This window comes from Oryctolagus cuniculus, chromosome 4, assembly GCF_051225735.1.
Source record: "Oryctolagus cuniculus isolate XC-2025 breed Fujian yellow rabbit chromosome 4, ASM5122573v1, whole genome shotgun sequence".
In the NCBI taxonomy this organism is placed as follows: Eukaryota; Metazoa; Chordata; class Mammalia; order Lagomorpha; family Leporidae; genus Oryctolagus; species Oryctolagus cuniculus.
The window spans coordinates 147,097,932-147,111,792 of record NC_142870.1 but is presented as its reverse complement, the minus strand read 5'-3'; the positions used below and the strand labels follow the sequence as shown (position 1 = coordinate 147,111,792).

At 55.5% G+C, this 13,861-nt stretch overlaps 1 long non-coding RNA gene across 1 annotated transcript; it reads left to right on the top strand.

The window, feature by feature from the left end:
* Positions 1-222: 222 nt before the first annotated feature.
* Positions 223-6,630, top strand: LOC149127163 (uncharacterized). Its single transcript, XR_016232137.1, has 2 exons — positions 223-410; positions 6,397-6,630. It is a non-coding gene; the product is annotated as an uncharacterized LOC149127163 (long non-coding RNA).
* Positions 6,631-13,861: the final 7,231 nt, after the last annotated feature.

Genomic DNA, 13,861 nt, shown 5'->3' with positions numbered 1-13,861 from the left:
GAGTAAAAATTAGCTCGGAGCTCCTCCCAGCTCAGCGGCTCTGTCATTTTAGTTTTGTTTTGCTTTGAACCCTCAGCAGTGTTTATGATTGCCCTGTGTGGCCAAGACCGTTCGCTTCTGTTTTTGTTATCAAGGTGCTACGTTTTTTCCCATGGAGCCGGCAGCCCAGGGCTCTTCTCTGGCATCCCAGGGATGGGAGCCAGCGGGGACAGCTTGGTGGCCAGTCACGTATGCAGTCAGCAGGAGCCACCGAGCCTGTTCAGAAGGCTGAGATAATGGAATTTTAAAACAATTGTAAAAATGCCTAACATGCCAGCGGGGAATCAGACAGCAGATTCACAAGGTTCCGAGGCCCCTGGCCCTTCCTGGAAGCCCGAGGAGAGAATTCCAAGGAGAGAGTTGACAACACAGTAGGTATTTGGGAGTGGGGGTAGGGTGGGGGCCTGACCTCCAAGAGCCATTCTTGAGTTTGGCAGGAGCTGACCACAGGAGAGGGGGAAGCTATCTCCTCAAGGTCAAAGAGAGCCCCATCAAAGGTCCAGCCCAGGAAGGAACAGACGAGTCAACGGGAGCCATGGAGGCAGCGGGCCTGCGCCAGCCCTGCCCAGAGCGGGGGTGTTGGAGCTGTCCTTGGCAAGGCCTTGCAGGCCTTCTAGGTTGGCTGAGGACAGGGCGGGGAAGCAGGCCACTGCAGTCTGATGCCAGTGGTCAGGCCCCTTCTGTCTCCATCCTCTCTCTTCAGGGAGCTTTGGGTACCTGCTTATTGGAAATGTAATATGTGTGGGGCATCCCGGTCAAGGTGGCCCTAGGGACCACATCTGACCTGGCCAGTGCTCCAGGGAAGCTGGATGGGAGAGCAGGAGGGGTCTAGAAGAGAGAGCCCCTGTGCCCTCTGGAGCGGGGCCACCTGCTGGCATCCTCCTGCCGCCCTTCTTCCAATGCCCTTGACGGCTCAGCCCGGGAGTCTGCAGTGAGGGCAGGAGCCCTGCCGAAGGCCAGAGCAGTGTGGGCCCATGAACAGGGGCCCAGGGTGACAGAAACGCCAGGTCAGGAGGGCTCCAGATGGAAAGGCTGAGGTAGGAGGTGGGCGGGGCTGAGTCGGAGCTGGCACGCAGCATAGGAGAGAGACAGGACACAGGAATGCCAGGAATCCCTTAGCTGGGAGTGAACTCAGGCTGCAACAGTGTGTGGATTTTTTTAAAAAAAATTTTGTTTGTTTTCATTTTATTTGAAAGGCAGAGGTACAAAGAAAGAGAGAGAGAGAGAGAGATCTCTTTACCTGCTGGTTCATTGCCTAAATGCCCGCAACAGCCAGGGCTGGGTCACGCAGCAGCCAAGAGCCTGGGACGCTCTCAGGATCTCCCACATGGGTGGCGCAGGGACGCAAGCACTTGAACCGTCACCTTCTGCCTCCTAGAATGCGCATTAGCAGGAAGCTGGATCTGAAGCAGAGTACCTGGGACTCGAACCTGGGACTCCAATACGGGGTGTGGACACCCCACTGCCCAACCCTGTTGCGGATCTGATGAAGTCACTGCTGCACCTGTGATGACCCTGATGTCCCTGGATCCAGGTCTACACCCGGCGTGACTGACGGGTCCTCCACCATCAGCACCAGCAGATCTCCCGGCTTCTCCCCAGCCTCAGTCCCTGTGGCCCCGCACTTCCCAGCACCGCGGCTCCTTCCTTTGTGCTCTGCTCTTGCCCTTCGCTCTTTGGTCATCCATGCCTTACGATAAAATACCACCCCCTCCTGGGGGGGCCCTTTGTGACCAGAGTGGCTCTCTCATCTGGGAGAGTGTCTCTCCTTGACCCACAGGTGATTCGAGGCAGCAGGCCATGTGCACAGTGTGGAGCAGTCTCTTGTGAAGGCTGGAGGCCTATCCAAGGTCCTGCAAAACCTCTGCTTCAGAAACAATCTGTGCTGTGGTGTAGCAGGTAAAGCCACCACCTGCAGTGCCAGCATCCCATAGCTGCTCCATTTCTGATCCAGCTCTCTGCTATGGCCTGGAAAAGCAGTGGAAGATGGCCCAGGTCCTAGGGACCCTGCATGTACGTGGGAGACCCAGAAGAAGCTCCTGGCTCCTGGCTTCAGATCGGCTCAGCTCTGGCTGCTGTGGCCATTTGGGGAGTGAACCAGCGGATGAAAGACCTCTCTCTCTCTCTCTCTGAGGTCTCTGCCTCTTTGTTTTTATTTTATTTTATTTTATTTATTCGACAGGTAGAGTTATAGATAGTGAGACAGAGAAAAAGGTCTTCCTTCCGTTGGTTCACCCCCAAAATGGCCGCTATGGCCGGCGCTGTGCTGATCCGAAGCCAGGAGCCAGGTGCTTCTTCTTGGTCTTCCATGCGGGTGCAGGGGCCAAGCACCTGGGCCATCCTCCACTGCCCTCCTGGGCCACAGCGTCTCTGCCTCTTTGTAACTATGCCTTTCAAATAAATTAATTAACCTTAACAACAACACAATTCTCCTGGGGGCAGCACCGTGGATCAGGGGGTTAAGCCACTGCCGCTGACACCAGCATACCCTACAAGCACCAGTTGGAGTCCCAGCTGCTCCACTTCCCATCCAGCTCCCTGCTAATGTGCCTGGGACAGCAGTGGAAGATGGTCCAAGTGCTTGGACCCCTGCAACCCACAGGGGAGACCCAGATAGAGTTCCAGGCTCCTGGCTTTGGCCTGGCCCAGCCCTGGCAGTTGTAGCTATTTGAGGAGTGAACCAGGGGATGGAAGGTCTCTTTCTCTGTGTCTCTCCCTCTCTCTTTGTAACTCCGCCTTTCAAATAAATAATAAATCTTTTAAGAGCAACAACAACAAACCCCTTCCAAATGCAAGCGAAAAAGGACAGCACTAGAATGAATACACAAACAGCCCAAAGCAGGGGTGGCCTCCAAATCCTGCCTGGCCAGATCAGCAGGGTCCCAACTTGGCTCCTTGGAGACAGCAGCTCCATTGGGGGCACAAGGAGCCCACAGCCAAGTGCGTGTCTCCCCACTGCACAGGCTTCTCTCCTGCTATTAGAGCTGCAGGGCCGAACACACAGTCGGGCAAGGGCTGCAAGTCGGGAGTGGCCAGGCCAGGTTTGCCTTTTGAAAGAGCTGTACACTGACCCAGGGTGCCCCAGCACCCTCCACCCCAAGGCCCGCAGTGTGAATGCACGCTGGTGTTTCTTTCACAGCTCCAGCCTCAAGCTCCCACCAGTGACTTGTGGAGAGCAGGGGAGGCAGCCAGGGCGGGCAGCAGGATGCCTGTGGCCAGCTCTGCCCCTGGGGGCAGCCGCTGCAGGAGATGCCGTGCTGGGCAGTGACCCCGGGAGACAGTAGGCTTAGGCTTGCCACACCCAAAACCCCGGGCGTGGGGGAAACGTGACCACGACCTTGGCTCTCCCTAAATGGAGTCCCCTTTAGGAATCCAGGCCTGGCATGAGCCTTCCTCACCTGGCCTAACCCTGCCAGTCCTGGCTTCCTGTTGGTCTGGTCTGGCCAAGCTGGAAGGTCCCAGGGGCACATATTGCGCCCTACACTCACCTGCACCTGCGTCAGTGCTGCCACCTGCTTCTCATCCCATGCTTCAGCTGGGGGCCCACCCTGGGCCTTGGCCCCTCACCAGCTACCTGGGGCTCCCTGTTCCTGTCGCCTAGCAGGCATTCTGGGTTGTTCAGTGCTGCTGAGCCCTGTCTCCCTCATCTCAACCACAGCCTCACTCAGCCTCTGCCAGGCAGGCTCAGGTGCCTTGGACACACTGCAGCTGACACCATATCCCTGTCCCTCTGTTTGGCTCCAGGGGCAGAAAGCAGAACATTGCCCAGGGCAGGGTGGGGATCTGCAGAGCCCCCCGCCCCCCGCCCCAGTGCAGGTGAGCCGCAGTCTGGGTGGCCCTTCCTCTCTGCTCCTGGAGGGAGGTGTTTGTGCCCTGGGGCGTGGGGACAGCAGCAGAAGGACCACCCAGTCCTCACTTCCCACAGGAGAAGGGAGGGAGGGGTGTGAGGGGTGGCCAGGGACAGGGACCACAGATCCAAGCATTCTTTCAGTGCCCCCTTGAACGTGGTGCCAGGCACGGGTGCAGCAGCTCTGCCTGCGAGGAGTGCAAATGAGCTGGAGGCAGATGGTCAAACTCCGCCAGTAAGAACGGCCGTGCGGACGGAGGAGGCCTCTGAGGCTCTGCAGGAGCACCAAGTGAGCTCGGGGGTCGCCAGGGGAATCGCATCGTGGAGGAGGCTCAGCTGTAGGCTGAGCCCACCAACCTGATCCCCCCAGGGTCTGCTCACCCAGCCTTCCTAAGTGTGGGCCGCAGCCATCCCCTTCCAGGGAGCTCACTGAGTCTGGGATAGGGCCCTGGGCACTCTGGCGTTTTCCCGGCCAGCTGGAGCGGACGACTTCTGCGCTGTGCCCATTAGGCGTCTTCTAATAAGCCCCTGGGGCCCTAATCTCTTCCCTGAGCCCCTACACCTGCAGGTTCCGGCCACCCCAGGCCTTTACCTCCCTGTGTCACTATCCTCCCTTCAGCAGGGCAGTCCAGTCTGACACGTCTCTATCCTCTTCCCGAGCTTGGCTCAGACCGAAGCCTCCTTCTGTGAGCTGGCTGCAGGTCCTGGGGCCTTTTCTGAGAGCTTGTCCTCTGGTTTTGGAGCTGCCTTGGCCCCAGCACCACTGCCAGCCCCACTAAGTAAGGTGCATGCGAAAGCTTCTCAGGTGGTCCCTTGTCCATAAAACAACTCCTGCCCGGCCGCCTGCCTCTGCCCTGCGCCGGGTCCGGGCTGGGACTGCAGCCTGAACAGCCAGGCCCATCCTCAGGCCTCTCTCATGGTTTGGTAGGCAGACAACTAAAATCCTGTTGCCTGTCACTGCAGGAGCCAAGCCAGTGGCTGTGAGGGAGCCGGGCAGGTGGGGCACCCTTAAGATGCGTCTGAGCCTTGGCAGATTCTCTGGCTCTTTGCTTTCTGGCTTCTACCTGCTCACGCTACCTCCTGATGGCTTCCAGGGTGCCCACTGATCCATGGCCACAGGTTTTAATACGCGTCCACACAGTCCCTCTGCTCTGAGCCCCCATTAGGGGCTGACCGCTTGGCTGCCCTTCTGCTTCGTGCTAAGCCCCCAGCATGGTGCTTGCCACTCAGAGAGCTGCTTAGGGGAAGAAGGACTCTGACCCCCAGAAGGAGGCTACCCTCTGGGCCCCAATAGATGAGGGGGCCTCCATGGTGGTCCCCGCCTTCCGGACTCTGAATCCAAGAGCTCCCTGCTGCCTTTTAGATTGTGAGTCGATGTGCTTGTTTCCAGGGCAGCGTGCTCCAGGCTCCCATGGGAGCAGGAGGCAATGGCACCTACAGCAGCGTCACCCACCCAGGTTCACTAGGCTGTGCCCGCTGCTGAGCGGGAGTGGGCCTGGCAGAGAGGCTGCGGCACGGCCCAGGTGTGGGGGCGCTTGGTCCAGCTGAGCTTGTCTGCATGGCTGGCCTCCCCTCTGACTTACAGGCCACCTCCGGGTGCAGGGTGAAGGCTACAGGGGAGACTGGGCAGCTGCCCAGGCCCGCTGTGAGCGGACCTCTGAGCTTCTGTGCCTCCATTCACCCACCTGCTCCTCCAGGTTCCCACAATCCAGCTCACCAGCATCTGCCCTCTGCAGCCATACTCCCCGGCCTGCTGCCTGGGGCCTGTCTGATCTGACCCTGCTCCTTCTCCACCTGGGCCCTGCTCCAGGAGATGCCTCTGTCCCCAGCAAGTGAAATCAGTCTATCCTGTGTGCATGCACAGTCTAGCAAGGCTTTGTCTATAGTGTGCCCAAGCACCCCTCCAGCACCGGGAAGATCACCCACAGAGCTTGTGAGGCCTGGGTGGACTTGGCCATACAGAGCAGAACGTGTGGGCTCTGGACTGTGACCGTGGCCCTGCCCTGTTGTCACTTCTGCCACCCCCATTAGGCTACACCCTCTCAAAGAAAAGATCCCAGGGCTTCTCCCTGCTGTCTCCAGGGCTTGGCAGACAGGATTGCTCCATAAATGTTGAACAAACTATCTGTTCTAGACAAGATTCCTTTGGCGACAAGTTCAGACAGAGAAAGTTTCTTTGGGAAAAGTCTTACACTCTCAAGAAGAGGAGGGTGTGTTGGGTCTCAGAGACAGCTGGCTGACACGGCGCTGGGGTCCAGTGGCAGCTTCTGCCCCACTCTGCTTCCTCCCGTGGGGACGGTCACCACCACCCACGGCTCCAGAGCTCTCTGGCTCCAGATCTGCTTTGTCACAATCTTCACATTGAAATTCCCCATGGGTGGGCGTTTAGCCTAGCAGTAAAGATGTCCTTGGGACTGGCATTGTGGCGTAATGGGTTGGGCTGCCGCCTGCAGTGCTGGCATCCCATGTGGGCACTGGTTTGAGTCCTGTCTGCTCCACTTCCAATCCAGCTCTCTGCTGTAGCCTGAGAAAGCAGTACAAGATGGCCCAAGTCCTTGGGCCCTTGCGCCCGTGTGGGAGACTCTGAAGAACCTCCTGGCTCCTGGCTTCAGATCTGCTGAGCTCCGTCTGTTACGGCCAACTGGGGAATGAACCAGAGGATGGAAGACCTCTCTCTCTCTGCTTCTCCTTCTCTCTCTGTGTAACTCTGACTTTCAAATAAATAAATAAATTTTTTTAAAAAAGATGCCTTATTCCATATCACAGCGCCTGGGCTTCACACTTGCCTCTGGCCCCTGATCCCAGCTTCCTACCAGTGCAGGCCCTTGGAGGCAGTGGTGGTGGCCCAAGTAGGTTCCTGCCACCCATGTGGGGGACCTGGACTGAGCTCCAGGCTTCCATCTTCAGCCTGGTCCAACTCCAGCTGGTGTGGGCATTTGGGGAGTGAATCAATACATAGGAGCTTTCACCTCTCTCTCTCTCTCAAATAAATAAACAAACAGGAAGCATGTGCTTGCTAGTATTTAAGAGAGACCGAGAGGGGCCTGTGCTATGGCATATAAGCCTCTGCCTGTGGTACCCACATCCCATATGGGTGCCAGGTTGTGTCCTGGCTGTTCCACTTCCAATCCAGCTCCCTGCTAATGTCCTGGGAAAGCAGTGGAGGATGGTCCAAGTGCTTGGGCCCCTGTACCCAGGTGGGAGACCTGGAAGAAGCTCCTGGCTCCTGGCTTCAGCCTGGCTCCAGCCTGGCTCAGCCGTGGCAGTTATAGCCATTTGGGGAGTGAATCAGGGGATGGAAGACCTCTCTCTCTCTCTCTCTCTCTCTGCCTCTCTCCCTCTTTCTCTGTAACTCTGCCTTTCCAATGAATAAAATAAATCCTTAAAAAAAGGTGAAGCAGGAATGGGCTTGGAGCTCACCATCTCCCTCCCTCCTTCCCTCCCTCCCTCCCAGGAGAACGCTTGCCCTCTGCTCCAGCAACTGCTCGGGAGCGGCCTCGCTGCCCACGCTGCCCACGCTGGTGTGGGAGGAGAAGCTCCGAGGGCATCTGTCCACGGCGCCCTGAGGAGGTGGAATCCTGGCCACGTTATGCATGGTGTGGATCCAGCCTGCTGTTTCCTCATGTCTGAAATGTTGGCTCACAAGCCTTTTATTTTTGGACAGGCAGAGTTAGACAGTGAGAGGGAGAGAGACAGAGGGAAAGGTCTTCCTTTTTCCGTTGGTTCACCCCCCAAATGGCCGCTACGGCCAGCGCGCTGCAGGCGGCACGCTGAACAGATCCGAAGCCAGGAGCCAGGTGCTTCTCCTGGTCTCCCATGCAGGTGCAGGGCCCAAGCACTTGGGCCATCCTCCACTGCACTCCCGGGCCACAGCAGAGAGCTGGCCTGGAAGAGGGGCAACCGGGACAGAATCTGGCGCCCCAACCAGGACTAGAACCCAGAGGACTAGGCGGTGGATTAACCAAGTGAGCCGCGGCACCTGCCGGCTCACAGGGATTTACAAGAACCTGTCAGAGTGATTTGCAAACCCCAGAAGTTGTACTGTCGCCTGTAAGGATGCACATAGCCCTTGACTCACTCTTCATGTTTTCACTCATGGACCAGCTTCATTTCACCTGCCCAGAGCAGCGTCTGCCATCCCATTGGATCTGCTCCTCACCCTTCACCCACAAGCTCTGTGTGGAAGCTGCCCTCTTCTTAGATATCAGCCTCATGGTGGTGGCTCCAGGGCTGTGGGGTGGCTCGGGTTGGGCCAGTTAGTATTCTTCCCAGGGATATTCTTTTCTCACTCCGTCCCTCCCGCCGTCCCTCCCTTCCTCTCTCTCTCTCTAAGATTTTATTTATTTGAGAGGCAGAGTTAAAGACAGAGAGAGAGAGATCTCCCATCTGCTGGTTCACACCCCAAATGGCAGCAACGGTGGAGCTGGACCAATCTGAAACCAGGAGCCAGGAGCTTCTTCCGGGTCTCCCATATGGGTGCAGGGGCCCAAACACTTGGGCCATTTTCCACTTCTTTCCCAGCCCATTAGCAGGGAGCCAGATTGGAAGTGGAGCAGCCGGGTCTTAAACTGGTGCCCATATGGGATTGGCGCCGCAGGTGGTGTCTTTACTTCTACGACACGGCACCGAAATGAGCACAGGGCAGTTCCTAGTTGTACTTGGTTGAATTGTGCCCCTCCCCCGAGGATATGTGAATTGTGTCGTTCCCAGAGGATGTGTTCAAGTGGTAAACCTGGTCCCTCAAATGTGACTTTGTATGAACTAGGGTCTTCGCAGATGTAATCAAGGTAAGCTGAGATCAGGCTTGTTTAAGCTGATCTCTGAATCTGATGAGTAATGTCTTTATAGGAAATATAGCTGGGGCCGCCACTGTGGCATACCAGGTAAAGCCGCCGCCTGCAGTGCCAGTGTCCCATATGGGCGCTGGTTCGAGTCCCAGCTGCTCCACTTCTGATCCAGCTCTCTGCTATGGCCTGGGAAAGCAGTAGAAGATGGCCTAAGTCCTTGGGCCCCTGCACTCGCATGGGAAGACCTGGAGGAAGCTCCTGGCCCCTGGCTTAGATCAGCGCAGCTCCCACTGTTGTGGCCAACTGGGGAATGAACCAACGGTTGGAAGACCTCATGCTCTCTCTCTCTCCTTCTCTGTGTGACTGACTTTCAAACAAATATATATAGCTGGAGGAGGCCCTGCGGCTCAGGGAGCTAAGCTGCCGCCTGCAACACCGACATCCCCGTCTGAGTGCCTATTTGCATCCACTTCCCATCGAGCTCTCTGTTAATGCACCTGAGAAGGTATCAGTATATGGCTACAGTACTTGGGCCCCTGCCACCCATATGGGAGGCCTGGAAGGAATTCCAGACTCCTGGCTTCAAAGACCTGGCCAAGCCCTGGTTGCTGTGGCCATCTGGGGACTGAACCAGCAGGTGGAAGATCTCTCCCTCTCTCTTTCTTTCATTCTCCGCCTCCCTTTCTCTCAGTAACTCTGCCTTTTAAACAAATAAATAAATCTTAAAAAAAATAGGAGGAGGAGATTTGAAGGTAGAGACACAGAGGTACCCAGGGGTGAGTGCCATGTGATGACAGAGCTACATTAAAGTGATTGGGCGGTAAGCCAAGGAATGCAACCACAGCCAGAAGCCACCAGCAGCTAGGAAGAGGCAGGGAAGGATTCCTCCCTGGTGCCTTGTGGGGAGCATGGCCCTGCCAGCGCCTTGGCCTCGGGCTTCCAGCCTCCAGAACTGTGAGAGAACAAGTCCTTGTTGGTTTTTTTGTTTGTTTTTGTTTTTGTTTTTTGTTTGTTTTTGAAAGGCAGAGTTACAGAGAGGCAGAGAGAGCAAACAAGCTTCCATCCAATGGTTTATTCACCAAATGGCTGCAATGGCCAGAGCTGGGCTGATCCGAAGCCAGGAACCTGGAGCTTCCTCTGAGTCTTCCACACAGGTACAGGGACCCAAGGACGTGGGCCATCTTCTACTGCTTTCCCAGGCCATAGCAGAGAGCTGGATTGGAAGAAGAGCAGCCAGGATTTGAACTGGCACCCGTATGGTATGCTGGCACCGCAGGAAATGGCTTAACCTGCTACGCCACAGCGCTGGTCCCTTCCTGTTGCTTTAAGCCACCTAAGTTTGTGGTAACTTGTTAGGAAATTGATATTCTAATTCTGAAGTTTTGCTCAAAAAGTGCTAGCAGGCTGAATGGAGAAGCTGAGAGTGGAGGGGAGTCACCCAACCTTCCAGCTCCTTGTTCCTGCACTGGCTGCAGTCACCACGCAGCTGGGCATCTTCTCCAGGGTGGAAACACCTACACCTTCCGCCAGCCCTTGGGGACACGCTCCAGGTCTGTGCACACACAGGACCCCAAGACTGCACACAGGAGCACAGTGCTCAGGGCTTCCTTTGAAATGAAGGGCGTGGTATATGCACACTAGTTTTTCCTGCACGTAAAATTAGTTTGTGAGGCTAGTGCTGTGGCATAGTGGGTAAAGCCAGTACCTGTAGTGCCGGCATCCCATATGGGGCCAGTTTGATTCCCAGCTGCTCCACTTCTGGTTCAGCTCCCTGCTGATGCACCTGGGAAAGCAGTGGAAGATGGCCCAAGGGCTTGGGCCGCTGCATCCGTGTGGGAGACAGGAAGAAGCTCCTGGCTCCTGGTTTCAGGTCTGTCCAGCTCTGGCCATTACAGACATTTGGCGAGTGAACCAGGGGATGGAAGAGCTATCTCTCTGTCCCTCTGTCTCTGTCTCTGTCTCTCTCTCCCTCTCCCTCCCTCCATCTCTCTCTCTGTAACTCTGACTTCCAAATAAATAAACAAATCTTAAAAAATAGTTTGTGAGACTTTAAATATGTTTAGGAGGGTGGGCGCCACGGCTCACTAGGCTAATCCTCCACCTTGCAGCGCCGGCACACCAGGTTCTAGTCCTGGTCGGGGCGCCAGATTCTGTCCCGGTTGCCCCTCTTCCAGGCCAGCTCTCTGCTGTGGCCTGGGAGTGCAGTGGAGGATGGCCCAAGTGCTTGGGCCCTGCACCCCATGGGAGAGCAGGATAAGTACCTGGCTCCTGCCATCGGATCAGCGCGGTGCGCCGGCCGCAGCGCGAAGGCCGTGGTGGCCATTGGAGGGTGAACCAACAGCAAAGGAAGACCTTTCTCTCTGTCTCTCTCTCACTGTCCACTTTGCCTGTCGAAAATAAATAAATAAATAAATAAAAATACAGCAAAGTGAAAAGAAGAAGAGAAACACTGCCTTATAAACTTTATCTCCCAGCGATAGATGCTGTCAACATTGCGTTTTTAAATCCATTAATAGGGGCAGGTGTTGTGGCATGGCAGGTTCAGTCACCACTTGGGAGACCCACATCCCAGAGTTGCTGGCTTGAGTCCCAGGTACTTCACTCTTTGGATTCAGCTTCCTGCTAGTGTGTCCAGGAGGCAGTGCGTGATATGTTTATGTACTAGCACCCCTACTGCCCACGTGGGAGACCCAGATGGAGTTCCTGGCTTCAGCCTGGTCCAGCGTGGCTGTTAGAGAGTGAATCAGTGAATGGAAGATATCTCTCTCTCTCTCTCTCTCTCTCTCTGTTACTCTGCCTTTCAAATGAACAGATCTTTTTAAGAAATTAAATCCTTTTATAGTCTCCATTTATGCAAATATTGACATAATTTTCACAGCAAAAATGGAATCTTACCATCTGTGCTGTTTCATGTTCTGCATTTTTAAAAAAGATTTATTTATTTATTTGAAAGTCAGAGTTACACACAGAGAAGGAGAGGCAGAGAGAGAGAGAGAGAGAGGCCTTCCATCTGCTGGTTCACTCCCCAAATGTCCACAGCAGCCAAAACTGTGCCGATCCAAAGCCAGGAGCCAGGAGCTTCTTCCCAGTCTCCCATGTGGGTGCAGGGGCCCAAGGACTTGGGCCATCTTCCACTGTTTTCCCAGGCCATAGCAGAGTGCTGGATCAGAAGTGGAGCAGCTGGGACATGAACCGGCACCCATTTAGGATGCCAGCACTGCAGGTGGCGGCTTTATCCACTACGCCACAGTGCCAGCCCCTTGTGTTCTACATTTTTTGCATAACTGCATGTGGACAGTGACTGTGGATCTATGACTACCCACTGCATGTCATGCACTTTACATCCCTGGAGAAAATGACAGCCCCGTCCTCAGAAAGCCAATGGTCTAGCAGGGGACCCGCTCATCAAGCAAACAATAACACACAGTTAAAAAATAATTTTAAATATTGTTATTTCATTCTTACAGAAGAGCTGCAAAAACAATGTGAGATGGACATCCCATATACATGTACTGCAATTGCAAAAGCTACGAAACTGGGCCAGTGTCATGGCAGAGGGGCTTAAGCTGCTGCTGTGACACCAGGAGCCTGGAACTCCATCCAGGTCTCTCACATGGGTGGCAGGGGGCTGAGAACTTGGGCCATTACCAGCTGCTTCCCAGGTGTCTTAGCAGGGATCTGGATTGGGAGCAGAGCAGCTGGGACTGGCACTGGCACCCCAATATGGGATGCCAGCCTCACGGGTGGCCGCCTAATGTGCTGCACCACAGCGCCCGCCCCAGCCACATTTCTTAAGCTTTCATCTGCTCAGTTGCACATCGTTGGGTGGGTCTTGCCTTCAGAGACCTGATGTCTTAACAATGCTCTGTATTTCCTCATTCCTCCCGCGTTTATTAAGTGGAATTCCTCTTGAGGGAGAGCTGTCACAAATACTTGATTAGTGACAGCAGCGAAGACGCTCAAAAGGACGTCATCCGAGAACTCTCCCTTGGAAAGGCAGTATTTGTCCTGGCTCCCGGAGGGCTCAGATGGGTTCATCCAGGCCCCGGGAAGAGCGTGCACCACAGGCCCACCCCCCAAGCTGGCCGAGACTCAGCGGGAAGTGTGTGAGCGACTCGGCCACCTGGAGGGGCTTCCTCGTTTGAAGCAGGCAGCTGCTTCTCACTCCAGCCAGTCACGCTAAGTGGAAATGAGGGCCTCGGGCTGCCGTATTCAAGAGGAGCTGAACGTCTACATTATTTCCCATGGAGCTTCTCGGTCATTTTACTATTGGACAACAGCTTCCTTCTTCTTAAAATCAACCCAAAACTCTGAGCTACGAATCTTTCCCCTGTGCGTGGCTGACCCACAATTTATCTGTCTCCTGCAGCTGGCCCTTGAAGTTATTTCTGATGGTTCACTGTTTTAAACAATGCTGCAGGGGCCTGCATTGTGCTGCAGCAGGTTAAGGAGCCACCTAGGACATCCATATCGGATGCGGGTTCGAGCCCAGGCTGCTCCACTTCTGATTCTGCTCTGTGCTAATGCAGCTGGGAAAGCAGCAGAAGATGGCCCAAGTGCTTGGACCTCTGCCACCCACATGGGAGACCCAGATGAAGCTCCAGGCTCCTGGCTGTGGCCTTGCTCAGCCACGACCCTCATGGCCACTTGGAGAGTGAAGCTGTGGACAGAAGATCTCTCGATCTCTCTCTCTCTCTCTGCAACTCTGCCTTTCAAATACATAAATGAATCTTAATAAGCAGAAACATAAAAGCAATGCTACAGTGAGCGTCTTTGTGTGGACAACTTCCATTTGCTGCAGCTGTGAGTCTGCTGTGGCTGGACGCTCAGTCTCGCCATCGCCAGTCCCTGTGGTCTCTGCGGGGAGGGCAGCCCTGGCCTGGCTGGCCCTGCTGATCCGTTTCTGGAGGGAATGCCACAAGGCCGGCCCTGTGAGCACCCTGGTTGCTAGAAAGTCAGCAAATCTCTTCTTGGAGGGTTCACAGCCTTGCTCAGACACGGCGAGTACGGAGCAGATAAGGAGCTCGAGGCCTGATGCCAGAATCCTGGGAGGCGTCTCCAGCTCATGGGCAGGGAGGCACCCGTCATCCATCCTTGCAGCTGGCAGGCTGGGCCACCGCCCCCAGCTCTCTGGCTGTGCCCAGCTTTGTTCCTACGGCGTCCTCTTGTGTGTCTGTTGTGGCTGAGC